At 41.0% G+C, this 22877-nt stretch overlaps 1 protein-coding gene across 2 annotated transcripts in view; it reads left to right on the top strand.

Annotated features, from left to right (window-relative positions):
• The window catches only part of CRACD (capping protein inhibiting regulator of actin dynamics), a 209351-nt gene that overhangs the window by 93185 nt on the left and 93289 nt on the right, over window positions 1-22877 (top strand). For both annotated transcript variants that reach the window (XM_070757216.1, XM_070757217.1), the window contains exon 2: window positions 4127-4229. The gene's annotated coding sequence lies outside the window, so the exon portion shown is untranslated. The remainder of the gene's footprint in view (window positions 1-4126; window positions 4230-22877) is intronic.

Raw genomic sequence — 22877 nt, forward strand, 5'->3', positions numbered from 1 at the left:
GCCCTGAGTCTCAGGAGAAGGGCAGCATAGAAATCTAATAGACAGACAGAACCGAAATGAAACAAAACAAAATAAAACAGAATTCTTTATTGCCCAAGTGCGATTGGACACACAAGGAATTTGTCTTGGTGCATATGCTCTCAGTGTACATAAAAGAAAAGATACATTTGTCAAGAATCATGAGGTACAACACTTATAATGATTATCATAGTAGGGTACAAATGATCAATCAGGAAACAATCTTAATATAAATCATAAGGATACAAGCAACCAGTCACAGTCATACAGTCATTGGTGGGAGGATAGGAATGGATGATAGGAACAATGAGAAGACTAATACAGTGGTACCTCTATCTAAGAACGCCTCTACTTAAGAACTTTTCTAGATAAGAACCGGGTGTTCAAGATTTTTTTGCCTCTTCTTAAGAACCATTTTCTACTTAAGAACCCGAGCCCGGAAAAATTTCCCAGGAAATTTGACAGCAGCACGAAGGCCCAGCCAGTTTCCTGCCATTCCCCCTTTAATCCCGGCCATCTTGGGCTTACCTGGGCTGCCAGAGGAGCCTTTCGGTGGCGCTTAAGGAGGCTTTGGCAGTCCAGAGTGAATGGAGCATTTTCCTTTCTATGGGCGCTTAGAGAGGGAATAAACCACTTTGCTGTGGTGACTCCCTCGCGCTGCCTCCCATACACCTGTCATGAGGTTGCCTCCCGGACTGTCTGGGCACGGAAAGGCAAAAAGGGGCGCTTTGCCCTGGCTGGATCAACTCGGCTTCAGCCAAACCGAGGAGTCACCACAGTGAAGGAAAGGCGCCGGCTACAAAGCGAGTGAGAGGAGAGGGGAGCCCTTCAGCATGGGAAGGAAGAGGCAGCAGGTAGCAGCAGCAGCAACAGCCTTTCGGTCAAAGGAACGGGAGATTCCCCCTTCTCGCCCGCCTGGGTTTCTTTCTCTGGCGCAGTATATGGGAGGCAGCCTCACGCTAGGAGTATGGGAGGTGCCTGCTCTTCCTCGCCTCCTCAGAGTTCCTCTTTTTTTTTAATCCTTAAAGTTTCAGATTTTTTAAAATTCCCCTCACCTCACCTTCTTCCTTCAGCAGTGACTGTCCTCCTCCTCTTCTTCCTCCTCCTCCTCCCACCCAAATTCTGAGCTTTTATTTCTTTCCTAATGGATTTGCACGCATTATTTGCTTTTACATTGATTCCTATGGGGAAAAATTGCTTCTACTTACAAAGGTTTCTACTTAAGAACCTGGTCACGGAACGAATTAAGTTCTTAAGTAGAGGTACCACTGTATACAGTAGTAATGCAGCCTTACTGAATATTTGACAGAGTTGAGGAAATTATTTGTGTAGCGGAGTGATGGCTTTCAGGTTAAAACTGTTGTCTTGGTGTATAATGCCATATAGCATTATTTTGAGGGTAGGATTTAACAATGTCCAGGATCAGTAAATATTTTCACAGCTCTCTTTTTGACTCATGCAATATACAGGTCCTCAATGGAAGGCAGGTTGGCAGTACAGTAGTTGTTTTTTCTGCAGTTCTGAAGAGGAGGAGGTGGAGCCCCACCCATTTTAGGCTGGTGCTTCCCAGCCAAATTTTTCCCAAGGGAAAATAGCTGTTATCAGAAAAATTAAAGCCCAAACGCAGCCTCAAAAAAATCTATGGTGGGGATGAACTCATCCAGCTTTCTTCACCAAAGGCCATAATTTGCATATGAAGAAAGCAAGCTGGGGAAAACAGATGTGTATCTTTTCAATGAGTGCTATTTGGCAGTCTGTTACCCTTCATTAAAAAAAACATCAAACCCTATATATTGTTATACATAATGAAACTAGTTCCCACCCCCATTCTTAGAATCATTTTGTCTTACCCAAAAGTACCATGTTCTGTCCCATTCATTTAGAGTTAAACGGTTCCCATTAAAAATGCAGCCATCTATGTATTATTCTGAAAGTATGTTTTTATTGTCTGTCTGTCTACATACCTATCTATCAGATTTCTATGCTGGCTGTCTGTCTGTCTGTCTGTCTGTCTGTCTGTCTGTCTGTCTGTCTGTCTGTCTGTCTGTCTGTCTGTCTGTCTGTCTGTCTATCTATCTATCTATCTATCTATCTATCTATCTATCTATCTATCTATCATCTATCTGCTTGCCTGCCTGCCTGCCTGCCTGCCTGCCTGCCTGCCTGCCTGCCTGCCTGCCTGCCTGCCTGCCTGCCTGCCTGCCTACCTACCATAATTATACCCCCCCAACTCCTTCTGGACTCTGGGTGGCATACATCATATAAAAACAAAATAAAAGACAATCTAAAACCCATTAAAAAATCATTCATATCATTTTTGGGCTGGATCTAAATGATGCCATATTAGCCAATAGCTAATTTTGAATGTAAAATAAATATCTTTGCATTTTGTTTCAGTGCTCACCCCCCCTCCTTTTTTCTCCTGCCGATAGAAAATACAGGTAGTCCTCAATTTACTATCACAGTTGCGCCCAAAATTTAGGCTGCAAAGTTAGTATTGAGTGAGCTTTGCCCTGCTTTATAACTTTTCCTACCATGGTTGTTAAGTGAATCACTGCTATTGTTAAATCAGTAAGTGAATCTGGCTTACCCATTGCTTGTCAGAATGTCAAAAAAGACAACTACATGACCCCGGGACACTGCAATCATCATAAATGTGAGTTAGTGGTCAAGCATCCGGATTAGGGGTGGGTTCCATTTACTTTCGTCTCCGGTTCGCAATCATAATGTTTTGGGCGCCTCCATCCATGTGATTTCACTTCCGCACATGCTCAGAAGGTGGATTCTGCCCGAAACACTGCTGAGGAGCTGATCAGCTGTGCTTCGGGTGAAGAAATAAAGTTCAGTAATAACCCAGGGGCGGGCGGGCAGACTTTTTTCAAAGCACAGAACGAAGAGAACCATCCAAATATAGGAAAATCAGCCTGAAATTCAGAAAAAAGGGTGGCGGCAAGCATGGATTGGCACAAACAGAACCAGATCCGTGATGCCCAAATTATGTCATCAGTGGGTTGTTAACAGTTCGGGCAATCTGGTCTAAACCGGGAGGGATCCACCCCTGATCTGGCCATGGGGATGCTGCAATGAATGAAAAATAATCAGAAGTCAGTTTTTTCCCCCAGTGCCATTGAAACTTCAAATGGTTACTAATGGCTACTGCACGAATCCCTGCGACCGATAAGGTCCCACAGAGTTGGCCTTCTCCGGGTCCCGTCGACTAAACAATGTCATTTGGCGGGCCCCAGGGGAAGAGCCTTCTCTGTGGCGGCCCCGGCCCTCTGGAACCAACTCCCCCAGGAGATCAGAACTGCCCCCACCCTCCCTGTCTTTCGTAAACTACTCAAGACTCATTTATGCCGCCAGGCATGGGGGAGTTAAGATATTCCTTCCCCCTAGGCCATTACAAGTTATGCATGGTATGTTTGTGTGTAGGTTTGGTTTTATTATAAGGGTTTTTAGTTGTTTTATTAATTGGATTTCTACATGCTGTTTTTATCATTGTTGTTAGCCACCCCGAGTCTGCGGAGAGGGGCGGCATACAAATCCAATCAATCAATAAATCAATCAATCAATCAATAAATCAATCAATCAATCAATAAATCAATAAATAAATCAATAAATAAATAAATGAACTGTTATAAGTTGAGGATTACTTGTATATGGGTCCCGAATTTCAATGATATAACATGGCATTTAAAATAACATTTAAATTTCACTTTACTATTTTTTTAAATCGTGCAGAAATTGGAAGCACCTTAGACTACAATTTTAGTTTGGTTAATTGGTGATTGAGTTTGGGTGATCTTGATAACAATAGTATAACAATTATGTCAAGAACCCAAAGCCACCAGGGTTTACCTATAACATATGGAGATTTTTCATATAACTGCTTAAAGCTGTAACAAAATCACAGAATAAGGCAATCGAAAGCAGGTGAAAAAATACCGAAATCAATAAGACTGAATTAATATTCTGAGTTAAAAACCTACTTGAACATAACAGGGCTTACTGCTGAGAAGGCAAGTGTGAGTTTCTGCTGCAAATTGTCACTTAAAGAATTGTCTTTCTCTACTAAATTATAATTCTCTTGCTATTTCTTCATAAACAGCTGGAAACCTAACCATTAACGGGTGCTACCCACGGATTGTATGCAAAATTCTGATGTTTAGAAGAAGCCTGAGTAGAGGAATATAAGATTACATTTGACAGCGGTAAGGAATATTTCAACTTTATTTGAAAACTTAACACAACCCTTTTTTTAAATCAATCAGAATTAGTTTTGCAGAGGATATGGGAAGCGAGGCTCGAATACTGTATAGACAATCTATAAAAACATCCTTAGAAACTTATTATGTTCATATAATTACATTATTCGCTCAGATACATTATTATTTTTGTTCCATTGCCTCCTGGATTCCATATCTTTCTTCACTAACCAAGGCACCCATCACATACATGCTTAATTCAATTATTTTTGACAATCGTATGCATATTCTAGTATATAAGGAGAGATTTCCTCCCTTTTTAGTACATAAGGAGATAAGAAGAGATTTCCTCCCTGTTTAGATTTTGGAGAAATCTAAGTATATAGAGTATATAAGGAGTATATAAGGAGAGATTTCCTCCCTGTTTAGATTTTGCTTCTGTTGTCTCTAGTACTATAATAAATATATTCGTCAGTAGAATTTTTAAAAAAAATAATAATTCACTTTTCAAGTGAAAAAAACAGTTATAATTTGTACAGCCAAGTCTTGGTTTTCCTTCCATTCTTTGGAAAGTTCCAACATTACAGGTAGAATACATAAATAATCCAAGCCATGATTTTGAATTCTAAAAAATCACATTCTTTGGAAAGTTCTAACATTACAGGTAGAATACATAAACAATCCATTTTTAATTTTTTTAAAAAATAACAGTAAACCTTGTAGATAAACCATCATGGTTTTAAAAAGTGATTTGTCCCCTGTTCAAAATATGGCTCTCCCCTTGCTATGGGGTTCACACATTGCAATAACCTATTTTTAAAAATCAGGCATTCCACAAGCAGTTCCATCAACAGACACATCAACCTACAACCAGTCTACAAACTCCTCAGAATTCAAATCAACCACACAGCCAACCAAAATGGCACCAAACTTCAACCAACCACCCCCCAACCAGCACTTCACCTCTCAATGACCCTCACCTGACATGACCTCTCCATCCCAAGACCCACTGACCATACAAAGCCCTTGTAAGCTTAAAAACTAACATCCCCTAAATTCCGCTGAAGATGTTGCCTACCTAGTAACAAAATATTGGGAAACCAACTCACAAGCTTGGAGAACAAACCTCCACCATCATCCTACACCCAAGCTACAGATATTCACCACTATCTCTTTAAAAAATAATCAGCTGGCGAGGGGAAATAAATAAAGTCAAGATGGAAGGTGGAACCTCTGGATTATCGAATTGGCATTTAGAGAGAACAGTTCTGAGGCGAGTCGCGAACTGATTGATCGTTTCCCCCTCTGCTTGTGACATCCAGGAGAATTGATGGCGAAAAACTCTAGCTGGCTTCGTAGGCTTGAAGTGAGCGGCTAGCTTGGATGAGAGAGTGTCCCAGGAAACTGAGTTCGCTGGTTCAGGGTCAGTGAGGGTTTCTGCCAGCTCAAAAATCTGTGTGCCACAGTAATTGAGGAAAAGAGCACGCTTGCGGCCGCTGTCGGCGTCTTTCATGCCGGCCGCTTCCAAAAATATTTCAAACTTCGCCATGTAGGCTGTCCAGGTCATTCTTTCTGGGTCAAAGAATTCAGGTGGCTGGACTACCGATGGAGTAGCCATGATAGCACACGGAGGGTCGGTCTCCTCGTCGCCAATGTAATAACTCTCAAAGCAAGGTTGAATCAAGCAAGGTTTATTTCGCTAACAGGACAAGGAAGTCAATTCAGTCAAGAAGCAATGGAGTATTGAGAGCTCTATACAATGACAGTTCTCCTATTTATACAGTCTAGCCCAGAAACAGGGCAGTTTTACAAAGATACATTTTAAGCACCAAAAGAAGGCAACCAATCAACATGCAATAAACAAATCTGAACTTTTGACTTTTACCCTGTCTGGGTAGGTCACCCAGGCAAATATCTAACAGAACCATGTCATTGCCCCTTTTTGTATGCATAAAAAGGGAGCAGGAGTTTCATTGTTAGCGCCATCTTGATTCTTTTAAACCTCTCTACCAGGGTTAAAATTCTTCCGGTTTGCTCATGCCTATTGATCGTTGGAGAGCCGGTTGCGAAGGGAGCGCGAGACAATTGGAAATTTCGTAACATGATTTGCTTTCAGGAGTTGAATTTCTGATTCTGCTTCAACTTATTCGAAACTCAAGATTTAAATCATAACATTTCTTCAAGATTTTGTAGATCCTCTGTGATGACATGTGGGCCTCACCCCAGGGGTCAGTGGACCTCAGGTTGTGAACCACCCGAGTAAGGGATTCTAAGTTACCGGACCAGATTACCTCAGGGACTGCCTTCTGCTGCATGAATCCCAGTGACCAGTTAGGTCCCACAGAGTGGATCTTCTCCGGGTCCCGTCAACTAAGCAATGTCGCCTGGTGGGACCCAGGGGAAGAGCCTTCTCTGTGGCAGCCCCGGCCCTCTGGAACCAACTCCCCCCCAGAGATTAGAACTGCCCCCACCCTCCTTGCCTTTCGTAAACAACTTAAAACCCACCTCTGCCCCCAGGCATGGGGGGATTGAGATCCTCTTTCCCCCTAGGCCTTTACAATTCTATGCATGGTATGTATGTATGTATGTATGTATGTTTGGTTTTTATATTAATGGATTTTTAATCATTTCTAATACCAAATTACTATTGTACACTGTTTTATTGTCGCTGTTAGGCGCCCCAAGTCTCCGGAGAGGGGCGGCATACAAATCCAATAAATAAATAAATAAATAAATAAATAAGTGTTCCATTCCACACATCTTAAAGTTGTCACGTTTGAAAAACACTGGTTAGCAACTTGCCCTAATCCAGTACATGTAATGATAGTCAGAATATAGTCTGAGGGTAAACAAAGGAATTTTCTCATGTTATTTCCATCTCTCTTAAGGGCTTTTAAATTCAGCTAAGGTATGGTGACATGGCAGTTGGCAATGCCTGAGAAGATTTCAATGTGTTGATTTCTATTTTCTATACTTTATTTCCTTCACACAGATTCTAATAAAAGATAGCAGCTTCTCACTTTATTTCTGTTTTTTGCAACCCACCAGATAAATGCAGAGAAATATTTCTACTGACAAATATGAATTGCTTAGAGCAGTGATGGTGAACCTATGGCTCAGGTGCCACAGGTGGCATACGGAGCCATATCTACTGGCACGCGATCTGTTGTCATAGCTCAGCTCCAACATGAATGCGTGTGCCGGCCAGTTGATTTTTGGCTCGCAGAGGCTTTGGGAGGGTGTTTTTGGCTTCCAGAGAGCCTCCAGGGGGATGGGGAAGGGCGTTTTTACCCTCCCCTGGCTCTGGGGAAGCCTTTGGAGCCTTGAGAGGGCAAAACATGAGACTACTGGGCCCACCAGAAGTTGTTAATAATAATAATAATAATAATAATAATAATAATAATAATAATAATAATAATAATAAAAAATAATAATAATTTATTGGATTTGTATGCCGCCCCTCTCCGTAGACTCGGGGAAGCTAACAACAATAATAAACACAACATGCACAATCCAATAATAAAAAACAACTAAAAACCCCTATTATAAAATCAAACATACACACAAACATACCATGCATAACTTGTAATGGCCTAGGGGGAAGAGCTATCTCAACTCCACCATGCCTGGCAGTATAAATGAGTCTTGAGTAGTTTACGAAAGACAGGGAGGGTGGGGGCAGTTCTAATCTCCGGGGGGAGTTGGTTCCAGAGGGCCGGGGCCGCCACAGAGAAGGCTCTTCCCCTGGGGCCCGCCAAACAACATTGTTTAGTCGACGGGACCCGGAGAAGGCCAACTCTGTGGGACCTTATCGGTCGCTGGGATTCGTGCGGTAGCAGGCGGTTCCGGAAGTAATCTGGAAAGTTGGGAAAGTTGGGCTATGGGAGGGCGTTTTTGGCTTCCAGGGGGCCTCTTTGGGGTGGGGGAAGCTGTTTTCACTTTCTCCAAGCATTGAATTATAGGTGTGGGCACTTGCCCATGCGCAATAGTGCACAAGCACGCTCTTTTGACAACTGAGGGGAAAAAGGTTCACCATCACTGGCTTAGAGTGAAGGGAATCTTTATTTTATTATCTTTTTTGTATCTTTATTTTATTATCTTTTTTGTATCTTTATTTTATTATCTTTTTTTGTATCTTTATTTTATTATCTTTTTGTATCTTTATTTTATTATCTTTTTTGTATCTTTATTTTATTATTTTTTGTATATTTATTTTATTATTTTTTTTGTATCTTTATTTTATTATCTTTTTTGTATCTTTATTTTATTATCTTTTTTGTATCTTTATTTTATTACCTTTTTGTATCTTTATTTTATTATCTTTTTTGTATCTTTATTTTATTATCTTTTTTGTATCTTTATTTTATTATCTTTTTTGTATCTTTATTTTATTATCTTTTTTGTATGGCGTGAGAGTGAAATAACTTTATTTGCTTTCATAACTGGGAGTAATTCAAGGGTGAAAACTCAATACAGAGCCCACGTTTTGGTCAGATGGAGGGAAAGTGGGTGAGCAGATTTGCACACGATGTTTTGTGTGCAGTTTCTGAGTCTTTGGCCTTTTTATAACAAGTGATAACAACTGTTGAACTGGTCCTGAATTTCACTGCTAGGAATTGAGGAATAGAATCCTGAAGCATCCAGAGCATTTCCCCCTCAAAATAAATTGGTAATTTCCTGCTTTTTACTCACCTCAAATGTTTTGTGGTTGAAAACCACCAGTACCACTATCTGATGTGCATTTAAATAGCCTCTTTATTGTAGTCCTCACTGTTTACGGTAGTTATAATGTGTTTTATTCTATTTTATAGTATCTCACACATTTGTTGTCCTTTTTTTTATCTTAACCTGTTAATAGAGTCTGACATTTTTTTGTAAATTTGAGCTGTATGTGGTTTTCCCCAAGGCCTTATTTTCTGTTTGCAGCCTCATTGCAGCTTGAATAATAAATAAATAAAAATCAGAATGGGATAGAATTCGAAAAGCTTTCATTTCTTTCTCTGTTAAATCAGTGTTATTCATTGATAATCGGGCCTTTTCTTTTATTCTGTTAATATCTTTTCTCCTTCAGCCTTTCCTAATTATCCCTCCTCCAGACTCAGAGGGGGCAAGATAAGAGAAAAAGCAAATCATCTAATTTGCAATTTATTTATTTTCTTAAGTGCTAGATTGGTCTCCTCCTGGCACACATACACACACACATACCAGGTGATAGGAAGCTTGTTCTGTGTGTGTGTGTGTGTGTGTGTGTGCGTGCGTGTGTGTGTGTGTGTGTGTGAGAGAGAGAGAGAGAGAGAGAGAGAGAGATGGAATTATGCCCTGATCATCTCTGCCAGATGTTAGCTTCTTTAGATGTCAGGATACTGGGGCACATGATGACAGTTCTAATTTTATTTTTATCACTCCATGCCAGAACGGCAAGGATTCTTCCTTGTTTGAATTTGCTTTCATGAATTACTGCTTACTTAGGGAGCTATTTTTTGGGGGGGGTTTGAGGAAGAAAATGGGTTTTCCCATCCGAGTTCCTTCCTTAGCAGACCCTAGGAAACAACGCAATTGGGCAAGACTATTAGCCTTTCCCTTGACATCAGCTGAGCAGTGACTTTAACAACTGTTTTCCAGGTTATGGCCCCATAATACAGCTATCCAGTGTTCAATTTTTGACTTTCCAGAGGGTTGATACCGGCAAATGGTTCTGGCTTTATTTATAATGTACATTGTACAAGTAATCCACGACTTAATGATCTGAGGCCAGCCCAAAATTTCTGTTGCTATGCAAGACATTTGTTATGTGAGCATTGCCTAATTTTATGACCTTCCTTGCCACAGTTGTTCAGTTAGTAACACGATTGTTCAATGAATCTGGCTTCCCCATTGACTTTGCTTGTCAGAAGGTCGCAAAAGAAAATCACATGACCCCCGAACACTGCATCCATCATAAATATGAATCGGTTGCCAAGCATCTACTTTTTGATCACGCTGCAACAATTATAAGTGTGAAAAATGGTCATAAGTCACTTTTTCCAGTGCTGTCGTAACTTTGAATGTTTACTGAATGAGCTGTTGCAAGTCAAGGAATATCTGTACATGGAGGACAGAAATTGTTAGATTCTACTGTTTTTATTTCCTTCTCCATTCATCAGCCAGTGGGAAAACAGATGGATTGGCAAGTTTAGCCATCTGCCTCACTCTGACTATTCTATTTGTTGATACCAGCCAGGGGTGGAATTCCAAAATTTAGGAAGGGGGTTCTCTGCCCATTTGCTGGATGGCCATGGCCATAGTGGGCATACTTACATGGCTTCCTGCACCACGGAGGCAGTAGCGGGTTTCTACTGGTACGGATAAGGACACTGCACCGGTAATAAAAATTGAGCTATGCACGCAACATCATTATTATTATTATTATTATTATTATTATTATTATTATTATTATTATTATTTATTATTATTATTTATTATTTATTATTTATTATTTATTATTTATTATTTATTATTTATTATTTATTATTTATTATTTATTATTTATTATTATTTATTATTATTATTATTATTATTATTATTATTATTATTATCATCATCATCATCATTTATTAGATTTGTATGCCGCCCCTCTCCGAGGACTCGGAGCGGCTCACAAGAAAAAACAGTACAAATCCAATATTTAAAAAACAGTTTAAAACCCTTAACATAAAAACAATCATACATCTCATGCTGATCATACATAAAGTGGAAACAGCCCAGGGGAATCAATTTTCCCATGCCTAACAACAGAGGTAGGTTTTGAGGAGTTTGTGAAAGGCAAGGAGGGTGGGGGCAGTCCTAATCTCCGGGGGGTCGGGGTCGCCACAGAGAAGGTTCTTCCCTTGGGTCCTGCCATACGACATTGTTTTGTCGACGGGACCTGGAGAAGGCCACACACACGTTTGAAAATTCAAAACAATGTTCTTTATAATGAAAAGTCACTTAAACTAAGCCCTCTTTTGGTATAGCAAAGAGCACTCGTCTCCAAACAAACTGGTAATTGGTACAAGTCCCTTATCAGTCCTGTGATACTTAGCTTGCAGCTGTGAGGCAATTCACAGTCCTTCTTCTTTCACAAAGTGAAACACACTTTGCCCTGGTTTAGTTTCAAAGCGGGGAAAAATCAGCACACAAAAGGTCAATGTCAGTAAAGCAGTCACAAAACACAACGATCAGATAATCCTCCACAATGGCCAAACCCACAGGCTGCTCTTTATAGCAGCCTCACTAATTACCACAGCCCCACCCAAAAGACAGAGCTTAAGGACCAAAAGAAAGGGACAATCCTGCGGCAGTCTAAATGAAAGATGTCAGGCTGATCTTATTTTCTAAGGGTCATCTTGCTATGTGGGTTAAAAAATGTCTGGAGAATTGTTTATGGAGTTGGATTTTTAAAAAGTACTATAAGTAGCTTTGAATGTTTCTTTTGTACTAGATGGATGCATCGATGTGATTCACTTCATTATTAAAGAAACCATGCAATCTAACCAAAGATAAAGTTGATTTCTGTGATTTAATCTATGTGACTCTGTTGTATTGTACATTTTGTTCCAGTAACGTTTAGCAAACAATGGCTACAGATGAAAGAGGTACAGAACGCAAAGTTCAGTCCAAAGGAGTAGGTAGCAAAGCTCCAGGTACTGAAAAATACTAACATCAAAATTGGACAAGAATAACAAAATGTATGATGTGGGATACCGATTAAAGAGACAGAATTTGTTATTGGATAATAATAATAATAATAATAATAATAATAATAATAATAATAATAATAATAATAATTTATTAGATTTGTATGCTGCCCCTCTCCAGAGACAATCACAACAATATACAAATCCAATATTTAAAAAGAAACAAAACATTTAAAAAGCCCATCATTAAGAACAATTCAATACAATCATACCATTCATAAAACTATATGTACTCAGGGTATCTTAGTTACCCCATGCCTGGATTTGGAAGTGGCTAAATGTTATTAAATGTTTAAGAATAAGACTCCTTATTCTTAAACACTATATATACTGAAAATAATTTTAGGACCAACTAGAGTGATTAATTAAAATAAACAGTGATTAAATTGAATAAAAATAAAGACCTGACCCTCATAATCTGCAAACTAGTGGTTGCATAGTACAGGTAATCTTTGATTTACGACCACAATTGAGCCAAACTTTTCTGTTGCTAAAGTTGTAAAATGGGGCAAAACTCACTTAACAAATTCCTCACTTAGCAATATAAATTTTGGGCTCAACTGTGCTCAGAAGTTGAGGATTATCTGTATTTGGATGGAAAATCACTACTAGAGCTGAAGTTTAGATCTGAACATTGGCTCTGCTATTGCTACAGGATTTACTGCATTTTTCTTATAAAGACGCACCTTACCATAGAAGACGCACCTTTTTCCTGCCGAAAAGAGGCTGATAATTTGCATGCGTCTTATACTCTGAATTTAGCTTTTTTTTCCAGCCCGAACTAGCTGCTAACGATCTTCCCCACTTTTATTGTGCGGGCTCTTTCATTGTTTCTCTCTGCAAAGAATGTTTTCCAAGCCCTAAGTCTTTGCAGGGTTTTTTTCATTGCTCTACTTGCTACGAATGTTTCTTTCCAGGTGCTAATGATGTTCCCAGCTCTTACTGGCTTGCAAGCTCTTTCATTGTTACTCTCTCCAAATAAGGTTTTTTTTAAAGCCCTAACCAGAGGATAAAATAATGTTCTGAAGCTGACCAGACAAAGGACGCTAGCCAGATGAATATCTGGTAAGCAGATTCTTTTCCCCATTTTCCTCCCCAAAATCTAAGGTGTGTCTTATACTCCCAAAAATACGATATAGTCCTTCCTCGATCATTCAGTCAGAACTGAAGAAGGTTCTTGGACGAGAAGCAAAATGTTTTCAAGGAAAATCAAAGTACAGCTGCATTTTGAAAATAGCACCTTTGAGATTTCCAAGTAAGAAGTGCCGGCATGAAAGTCTAATAAATAAAGCTTATCATAGATGACTTGGTTTGATTGAAAGAGCGCAAAGTGCGCCCTGCCTTAATTGATTTTTCTGGACTAGTGGAAATTATTAGAGATAGTTGCACTTGGATTTGAATCGAGCAGCAAAAATAATAATATTTAACCATCTCTGACGTTGCATTTGCAAATCCTGTCATCTCTTTCCCATGCGTCTATTAATTGCTCTCCGAAATTCAGTCAGTGGGTATAGCCAGTTTTAATCACCAATGTTGATTATTCTGTCTCCTTAATCACTGCCAGCAATGTGTGTTTTGTTTGTGTGCTGTTGCTGTGTTCATTGCTGCAGGATTCTGACCTGCAATTATGCAAGCGGAGAGCATAATTTCGTGATGTTCTGAAGTGTGAGTTCCCTAGATTCTGTGCTTTTTTCCCCCTCCGTGTTTTTTTTTTCAAGGGCATGCTTTCAATTTGGTGTTTTATCACTGATTGCATGAAGCTTTTGGCAAATGCTGTAATCATGGAAAGCATCTATAGAATTTGCGGCAGATGAAAAATAAATAAATAATAGAATCATAATGGCAAACCAACCTATAGAACATGTGCCACAGGAGGCACATGGAGCCAGATCTGCAGGCACACTAGCCATTGCCCTGATTCAGCTTCAGCACACATGCGCACACCAGCCAGCTAATTTTCAACTGGCCCCGCCCATGCCGCCCCTCCCAGGAGTCCCCATATGGCTTATTTTGAATGCCAGGTAAGTACAGGGCCTGTGCAGAAGCTCTTGCAGGGCATTTTTGGCTTCCAGAGGCCTCTGGGTAGGGGGGAGACCATTTTTGCCTGCCCTAGGCTCCATGAAAGCCTCTGGAGCCTGGGGAGGGTGAAAAACAGGCTTACCAAGCCCACCGGAAGTTGGCAAACAGGCTGTTTCTGGCCTCTGGGGGGTCTCCAGAGGCTGATTTCACTTTCTCCAAGCTCCAAGAAAACCTCTGTAGCCTGGAGAGGATAAGAAACAGGCCTACTGTCCAAAGGTCAGGAAACGGCCATTTCTGGCCTCTGGAAGTTAGAGGAAGGCCTGATAGGCCCAAAATGGAGCGTGAGTGGGGGTGTCCTGTGTGCATGCGCAGGGGAGTGGGGGGATCATATGTGTTATATCCTTACTGGAATGAAGGACTGCAATCTTGTAGTAAGTAACGGTTCTTTATTCAACAGGAAGTAACGGTTTACAGAACTGAACAAGACAAAACATGGCCGTGCCTGGCGGCTATATATATCCCGGGCTGCCAGGCTGAGCCAACCAATCACCTTGCAGTATTTTCCTGCCCAAGGAATATGGGGCGGGTACAAAGCCTAACTGTCCTCTGGACACAACAATATGCACAGGGAGTGGGGCGCAAAGGGGGCATTGACCTCTGCATGCATGCTTTTGGCACTGTAATAGAGGATCTATATAAGAAAACCACAGTGCAAATACTTGTTTTATTAAAATATTGATATTGACATTTGTGGATCAGTTCTAAAATGCAAAGAGGGGCATTAACAGATAATAGCAGTTGCCTTCCTCAGTAAACACCTTCAAATCTCTGTAAAATAGAACTGCAGAGCCCCATTCATGGGAGGTTGACAGCTGCAGAAACCAAAGTCATATCCTTGTCAATTTTTTGGCAAAAAGTACAGAAGTTTATTATGTTATTCTAATCATCTGGGATGTGTCGTTGTCTGATTTGATTTCTGTGTCTTAGTGGTTGACAGTGTTGTCAGAACTGTAGTCAAAATGATAAAAAGAGAAGCTCCCCATTAAAATGACCAGATAATAATACTGTATATATTTAATCTACAGCTCTGAGATTCATTCGTGGTTTCTTCCCAAGACCTGATTAGGTTTCACCATGTTTAATATTTTAATGTCAGCTGGAGGCCCCTAAACAATAAGCAAAACAACTCAGTAGTATTTTATTGTAGAATTCTGAAGATGGAAATTTTTCTGGTCCCAGCTGCTGGAATACACAGATCTTCACAAGGCTTTGCGGAGAGGGGCGGCATATAAATCCAATAAACCTAAACCTAAACCTTTGATATTCAAAACATTAAATGCTTTATTTTTCTCTTCAGCAGTTCAAAACACACACACATATGCTTCTTCAAATGCTAACAAACCATCAGGCAGAGTGTGGGGAAATGTTTTCTCACGGCAAAGTTGAGAGCTTTACGACTCCCATGAATTTCTCATTCAAATTAACAGCAAGGCAGGAGATATAAATTCCACTTAAGCAGACAGCTTACCAGCAACTTGAAACTAACAGCGGATTTGCTTCTGTCTCATTTGCAGGGTCTTTCATGATGTATTTCTAAGCTTTCTCTTCAGGAGACTAAATAAAACATTTCATGATTCAAATTGGCAAATTGTTTGCATACAAAGCTTTCCTTTTCTGGTGTTTTTGCAAAGGACATGTCCAGAAACATAGATCTAATAACTGCAGAGTTCAAAACCTTTTACTTCTTCCCTGCGTTTTGTTAATCTTCTGTATTTTGGGTTCACCCATTCACTGTTTGATAAATCACTGTCTGACAAGGAACTACTTTCCATAGTAACTTCAGCCCCATGGGACTGTCCTGAGTCACTATCTTTTTTGCTCTCGTCTCCTCTGTCATCTCTTAACCTCTGCAACCCAGGATACACTAAGATCTCTATTTCTTCGTCTTCAGAATCTGACATTTCCTGAGGCTGACAAAGATCGCTCACAACAGAAGTCATGATAATGATCTCGTCTAACCCTCCATGAGCAAAGGTATCCAGAGTGTCACTAAAGGTCAAGATGGTGGCTGCAATCATGCAACTGAAGTCTTGTCCCTTTTTAATGTGTGTTCTGGATGCACATAAAATGGCATGGGGTTTTTGTTGAGTAGTTTGGCTGCTCTCTTGATTTTTTTTTTTAAACCTTCCTAATGGACATGGTAAATGATCCCATGTCATGGTTCGAACTCATGATCCTTGTAGTCTCTTCCAGTTCTACTACTCTGTGATCTTGTGATGACACTTGACTGTGGAGTCAGTGCCCTCATAGCACTGGTCATATATATTCATGCTTCCATATACTTTGCCACCCTGTGCAAAATGCCTCTCCATCTACAAAATGCTGTTGTTATTTTGAAGTGTGCATTTTGTGTATTCTGGGCTACATAAACTAGTGGATTGATTGAAACTTCCCTTGTTTTATATGTTTTCAACATACTTAATATATTTTATTTATTTATTTATTAGATTTGTATGCCGCCTAAATTTGTATACCTAAAATTGTACGCCGCCTAATTTGTACTGTACAGTGTTCCCTCGATTTTCACGGCTTTGTAAAAAGTCTATACCATGGTTTTTTGAAAATATTAATTAAAAAATACTTTGCAGGTTTTTTCCCTATACCACGATTTTTCCCGCCCGATGACGTCATATGTCATTGCCAAACTTTTGTCTGCCTTTAATAAATATTTTTTTAAATAAAGTTTAATAAATAAACATGGTGAGTGATAACCTAAATGGTTACTAAGGGAATGGGAAATTGTAATTTAGGGGTTTAAAGTGCTAAGGGAAGGCTTGTGATACTGTTCATAGCCAAAAATAGTGTATTTACTTCCGCATTTCTACTTCGCGGAAATTCAACTTTCGCGGGAACACTGTATACCTAAAATGCCTAAAGTAACCCATAGTTGAGACACCTAGAACAAAAGAGCACAATTTCTGCCCAGGGTCACACTCCCACAAACTTTTAAGTGTGTCTTATGGAGCTCCTCCAAATCATGCCAAAATTATAATTTGTAAAATGACAGAAGGGGTAAATAATTAAATGCCTGTTGAGTGATGCCTTGTTAGTTCGGAGCATACATTTATTTTGCGAGGATTATTGTTTAATTCAGTGGTGCCTCCTGTCACCTTATATTTGTTCTGTGTAATTTGGAAGTGACCCTCCCTGACAAAATCTCAAGACTCTTGGCTTTGTTGGCTTCTACTTTGGAAGAGAGAGCTCAAAATTGTAAGCTAAGTACCAGCAGAAAACCAGACTGATGCTACATGACTAATAAGTATGAATAACACTATCTGGAGAACTGAACACTGCATTTACATAACATCCTGGCGGTTTACATAACATTCTGGCTATGGTCTGTAGTGCCTATGTTGCTAGTGCTGTAGAAGAGTATATGCATCAATTGAAAATTTGGATTGTTTCTGTAGCTGTAATAAAAAAAGTGAAAGTGGCATTTTTCTCTTTTTCAAACAATACATAGAGAGGAGGAACATGGCTCTCTTCCTAGACATTGATGTTCCATGATAAGACCAGGCTTGGCATGCTAAAAGCGTTTAGTATGAGCATCTGCACAGTGATTCGGTTTTTATTATCTCTGTGTTGTTTGTAACCACCTTTTCTTCAAAGGAAGCTAACTGGAACATACGAAAAAGTACAGCAATATTAATCCCAGCCAATAAAACAATGTGGAAACTCATAAAACTGCTATATTTATTCTAAAAACATGACCCTTCATTGTCATATGTACAGAGAGAAAAATATCAAATTACTGAACACCATAGTAGTCATGATTGGCTCACAATCATTAAACAGAATGATTAAAACAGTGCAGCCTGGCTACCTCAAAACCTATAGTAGCATGATTGGTTATTCCCTTGGGTTCATGGAAGTTTGTAGATACCGTCAAATCAGAGTCCAAGCTGAATTGTTCCCAAGGGGTAACATGTTAGTGAAGCCTCTGGCATGAAAGAGTGGGTTTATAGTTGTAAAGTGGTACCTCTACTTACGAACTTAATTCGTTCCGTGACCAGGTTCTTAAGAAAAATTTATAAGAAGCAATTTTTCCCATAGGAATCAATGTAAAAGCAAATAATGGGTGCAATTGGGGAAACCATAAGGAGGGTGGAGGCCCTGTTTCCTCCCAGGAGATTCTTAGAGTGGCCTCACGGAGGCTTCTCCCCACTTTTTCTGGCCCTATTTCCTCCCAAGAGATTCCTAGAGAGGCCCCACGGAGGCTTCTCCCTGCCTTTTCTGGCCCTGTTTCCTCTCAGGAGATTTCTAGAGTGGCCCCATGGAGGCTTCTCCTCGCCTTTTCTGGCCCTGTTTCCTCTCAGGAGATTCCTAGAGAGGCCCCATGGAGGCTTCTCCCTGCCCTTTCTGGCCCTGTTTCCTCTCAGGAGATTCCTAGAGAGGCCCCATGGAGGCTTCTCCTCGCCTTTTCTGGCCCTGTTTCCTCTCAGGAGATTCCTAGAGAGGCCCCATGGAGGCTTCTCCCTGCCTTTTCCGGTTACAGTTTTGGAGGCTGGGGTTTGTAAGTGGAAAATGGTTCTTGAGAAGAAGCAAAAAAATCTTGAACACCCGGTTCTTATCTAGGAAAGTTCTTAAGTAGAGGTGTTCTTAGGTAGAGGTACCACTGTATTTGATTTTGTTCATGTTATTAAGTTCTGTGGCCATGATGACGAACCTGTGGCATGCATGCCACAGGTGGCACGTGGATCCATATCTGCGGATGCACAAGCCATTGCCCTACCTTAGGCCCAGTGCGAATGCACACACCGGCCAGATCATTTTCAGCTGGCCCCGCCTACACCGTCTCTCCCAGGAGGCCCATTTTGGATGCCAGGTTAGTACAGGGCTTGCACAGAGGCTCTGGGAGAATGTTTTTGGCCTGGGGGTGGTGGTTTTCACCTGCTCCAGGCTCCAAGAAAGCCTCTGGAGCCTGAGAAGAGCAAAAACAGGCCTACTGGGCCCATTGGAAGTCAGGAAACAGGGCATTTCTGGCCTCCAGAGGGCCTCCAGGGAGCGTGAGAGGTCACGCTTGCCTTCCTAGGCTCCAAGAAAGCCTCTGGAGCCTGGGGAGGGTGAAGTATTGGGCCTACTGGGCCTACTGGAAGTCAGGAAATAGGCTGTTTTTGGCCTCCAGAGGCTTCAGGGAAGCCAGCTAGGCCCAAAATAGAACATGGGGGTTGTCCCTGCATGTGCACTGGAGTGTGTGGGGGCCGTGAATGCATGCACAGAGGGTCATGTGTGCATGCCCAGGGGTGAAGTGCGCATGGGCATTGACCCCTGCGTGCACGCTTTTGACACTCGAGGGAAAAAAGTTTCATCATCACTATTCTATGGCAATGTTTTAAATTGTGGATTGGGTGTTGTAAGCTGTTTGGATGTCTATGGAGATTCTCAGTCATCCAGTTCATGGTTGTCCCAAAGGAGCTTTTTCAAAAGGCAACTGGACTTTCAAAATAAAGCAATGTCTTTCGGGAAAAAGTCCAGCTGCTCTTTTGAAAGAGCATAGGATAAGCTGCCCAAAGTCTTTTGCGGTAGAGTAGCTGTAACAAATCTAAATGAGGATGTTGGGGTGTGTGTGTGTGTGTGTGTGTGTGTGTGGTGATGATGATGACGTAATCCTTAATTTTCCTTGAGTTTCCTAATATTATAAAAGAAATGTGAAAAAGAGACTGCAAGAAGGAGGAAGCAAGAATGTACTTGAAGAGCAGCCAGCTTTGAAAATCCAGATGGTGTTCTTTTCATAGACAGCACTATTCTTCATAGGATGCTTTATTTGCTTCTAGCTGAATAAGGGTGATGATCTTTTTTCATATTTTTGCTAAATTTGGTTATTATTTATCTTCACCAATATGTACATCTGGAACTTTTGGTACAATTTCTTTAGAAATTGATGGAATGTGGATCTGTTGACCAGGTATCTTGAATGGAGATTGGTGTCCTACAAGGCTGTACATTCAGATTTCCTTCGGGCTCCTTGGTGCCCTTAACTAGGGCGACCAGACTGAGACTGCAAAAATCTGGACACTAGATGGCAGCATCTTGAAAATGCAACATGCTGCTACCATCTAGTGATTGAGTTGGGTTTTGCATCTCAGATACTGTAACCAACATCAGCTGGAAGGTTTCTATTGCACATACAGTGATGCCTCGTCTTACAAACGCCTTGTCATACAAACTTTTTGAGATACAAACCCGGGGTTTAAGATTGTTTTGCCTCTTCTTACAAACTATTTTCAACTTACAAACCCACTGCCGCCGCTGGGATGCCCCCTCTCCAGACTTCCATTGCCAGTGAAGCACCCTTTTTTGCGCTGCTGGGATTCCCCTGAGGCTCCCCTCCATGGGAAACCCCACCTCTGGACTTCTGTGTTTTTGTGATGCTGCAGGGGAATCCCAGCAGCACAAAAACAGGTGCTTTGCTGGCAACAGAAGTCTGGAGGTGGGGTTTCCCAGCGAGGGGAGCCTCATTGAAATCGCAGCATCGCGAAAACACAGAGGTCCGGAGATGGGGTTTCGAGGACTTTTGGTGTTTTTGCGATGCTACGATTTCACTGATGCTCCCTTCGCTGGGAAACCCCACCTCCGGACTTATGTTGCCAGTGAAGCGCTCGTTTTTGCGATGGTGGTATTCCCCTTCTGGGATTCCCCTGCAGCATCGCAAAAACACGGAAGTCCGGAGGTGGGGTTTCCCATGGAGAGGAGCCTCAGGGGAATCCCAGAAGTGGAAAAACGGGTGTTCGGCTGGCAAAAGGGTGAATTTTGGGCTTGCACGCATTAATCACTTTTCCATTGATTCCTATGGGAAACATGGTTTCGTCTTACAAACTTTTCACCTTAAGAACCTCGTCCCGGAACCAATTAAGTTTGTAAGACAAGGTATCACTGTATTTTGTTCTGATAAACAAAAGTGAAAATTACCAGCTATCAGTTCCAGAAGTAAGACCTAAGGATCACTAGTTGCTTTTAAATCTAAATTTAGAGATTAAAATCCTAGATCACATGTAAGAATAAAACGGAATGGGGTCAAAATGCTTGCTTTTTGACTTGGTAGCACGAGTCCAAATCAAGTTAGTTACTGATTGAGGTTAGCTATGATGGGCAGGATATAGCTTGTCAACAGACCATGGCCTGAATGTTTCTACAATCAACTCTAAGCCATTTGCGTCAGAAGCCATTTCTCATTTTATCTTATTTTTTCATATTTCTAAACTGCTCACCTCTTCAGAGATATACAGTATATGCAGTGAAGGGCTACCAAATACAGTAGTACCTCGAGATACGAGTTTAATTCGTTCCGGACCTGGGCTCTTAAGTCGAACAGCTCTTATCTCGAACGACTTTTCCCCATAGGAATTAATGTAAATAATTTTAATTGGTTCCAGCCCTCAAAAAACTCACAAAGTTAGTCTAAATTATGCAGAAAGACATGTTTTTAATGAAGAAATGTACATGTACATATAAATGAATAATGAAGTTTCTTTCACTTAACTTGTAAACTTTCTTAAACTTTTAAATTTACATATGTTCAACTTCTCTGCCACCCAATCCTGTAGGACAGAGGTCCCCAACCCTTTTTGCACCACGGACCGGCTTTAAGCGATCAAGAGAGGAATGGGTGAATGAATGGACGGAGGGTGGGAAGGAAGGAAGGAAAGAGGGAAGGGACAGGAACAGAGGAAGGAAGCAAGGAAACTTATGAAAGGGGAGAGTAAGAGAGGAATGAGTGAAGGGAGGGAGGGAAGAAGGTGGGAAGGAGAAAGAAAAGAAGAAATAGAGGAAGGGAAGGTAAAAGAGAGAAAGAAAAAGAGCAAGAAAGAAAGAAAGAAAGAAAGAAAGAAAGAAAGAAAGGGGGAAGGGACAGGAACAGAGGAAGGAAGCAAGAAAACTTATGAAAGGGGAGAGTAAGAGAGGAATGAGTGAAGGGAGGGAGGGAGGGAGGGAAGAAGGTGGGAAGGAGAAAGAAAAGAAGAAATAGAGGAAGGGAAGATAAAAGAGAGAAAGAAAAAGAGCAAGAAAGAAAGCTGCAAGCACCCCCCCGAGCCCCCAAGGCCGGCTGCAACCTTTTAAAACACGCGCGCCGCTTCGCAGCTGTCTCCTGAAGCCGAACGCGGAAGTTAGCATTTGGCTTCAGGAGACAGCTCCTTGGCGCTTGTATCTCGAATTTGGGCTTGTAAGTAGAACAAAAATATCTCTCCCCTCCCAGCTCTTATCTCGAGTTGCTCTTAAGTAGAGCAGCTCTTATGTCGGGGTTCCACTGTATTTTACTACCACACTGTGGGCGTGGCTTGTGCAGGACACCCTACATTTTCTTTCAACATCTTTCATGCAAATTGGGTGCTCTGGGGTGGAGCTCCATTTTCGCTACCCCACTGCATTCCTCCCATCCGGGCAGCAGCCCACCCCTGAGTATATGTCAGATTTAAGATGATTCTTCAGTTTCATGGAGAAAGCCTATAAACACACTGATAGGAACCATGTTGGAGGTTCCAGATAGAGATTCACAAGTTTCCCTCCCCCGCCTTTAAGTTTTTGCATCTATTAATAACCAATTAGCGTGGCTTAATTAGCTTGATGGTCAATTGATACTTCTGTAAGCTGCCATATAACAAACGGAGCAACTGAAATTAGTTTTCTTTTTCACCAAAGGTAAATGAATTTTATACCCCTTTTTCACCAAAGGTAAATGAACTTTTATGCCCCTTTTTCACCAAAGGTAAATGAACTTTTATTCCCCTTTTTAAATTGATTAATGAATTTTAAAAAGGGGCATAAAAGTTCATTTACGGTATTTATTACAGTTGGAAGGGTCATCTAGTCCAAACCCCTGCTCAAGCAGGAGTCCCTACATCATTTCGGACAAGTGGCAGTC

The sequence above is a fragment of the Erythrolamprus reginae genome, chromosome 7 (genome assembly GCF_031021105.1).
Source record: "Erythrolamprus reginae isolate rEryReg1 chromosome 7, rEryReg1.hap1, whole genome shotgun sequence".
NCBI classification, from domain to species: domain Eukaryota; kingdom Metazoa; phylum Chordata; class Lepidosauria; order Squamata; family Dipsadidae; genus Erythrolamprus; species Erythrolamprus reginae.